Below are 812 nucleotides of genomic sequence, written 5' to 3'. Positions count from 1 at the left end.
AAAAAAAATTCTTGAAAGCAAACACAGTTTTTGTGACCGAGTTTTCCTCCCAATAGTAAAAGTAGTGTAGAAAACTCACTGGCAGATCAGAAGAATGACAGTGGCTTACTAGGAAATATAATGGACCAGAGAGTCTCATCTCTAGCTGCAGATCACGACCAGTGGGTGGTCTTAAAAACCTGGAGCTCACACCATTGATCCTCATTGGTCTGCTATCTGGACCTACAGGGTTTTAAATGTTCTCCATAATGTCAGACCAAGGTTATGGAACATGATGTTTGAACTTTTAACTTAGGATACACATCAGAATCACCAGAACAGCTTTAGGTTCATGCCAAGAAATTCTGACCTGAGAGAGACTTAGTATCCGTCTTTGGAAAACATTCATAGTGCTGGGTGCACACACGTAATCTCAGCTCTTGGGAAGTGGAGGCAGGCGGATCAGGAGTTTGAGGCCAGATGGACTGTATGAGACCTCATTTCTAACCCCTCAAATCTCCATAGGTAATGTTGACACAATGTAAAGGAAGAGAAACATTAGCAGCCTCTCCTACTCAGGCTCAGACAGCTTGTGTATTTATTTCTTGGCTGTGGAGCATCTGAATTTATGAAAGGTCATGAAGACACAGGTCATGTCTACTTTGGTCATCATTTCTGGTAACTGGCACATCAACTGCAGTGTAACAGGTGTTTTAGTAAGCATTTATTAAAGACTCAAACTCATAACTACAAATTATATAGGCATTTCTTTAGGTGAAAATACTTGTTTGCCTCAATTTTTGTGCTATCAAAAACATTTTTTTTTTGTTTTT

General features: G+C 39.7%; 1 protein-coding gene across 2 annotated transcripts in view; it reads right to left on the bottom strand.

The window, feature by feature from the left end:
* Positions 1–812, bottom strand: part of Cdr2 (cerebellar degeneration related protein 2) — a 25580-nt gene that overhangs the window by 2445 nt on the left and 22323 nt on the right. The gene's annotated exons all lie outside the window — the stretch shown is intronic.

The sequence above is a fragment of the Microtus ochrogaster genome, chromosome 8 (assembly GCF_000317375.1).
Source record: "Microtus ochrogaster isolate Prairie Vole_2 chromosome 8, MicOch1.0, whole genome shotgun sequence".
Lineage (NCBI taxonomy): Eukaryota > Metazoa > Chordata > Mammalia > Rodentia > Cricetidae > Microtus > Microtus ochrogaster.
Note: the sequence above shows the minus strand (reverse complement) of the source record. Positions and strands in the feature narration are given on the sequence as shown.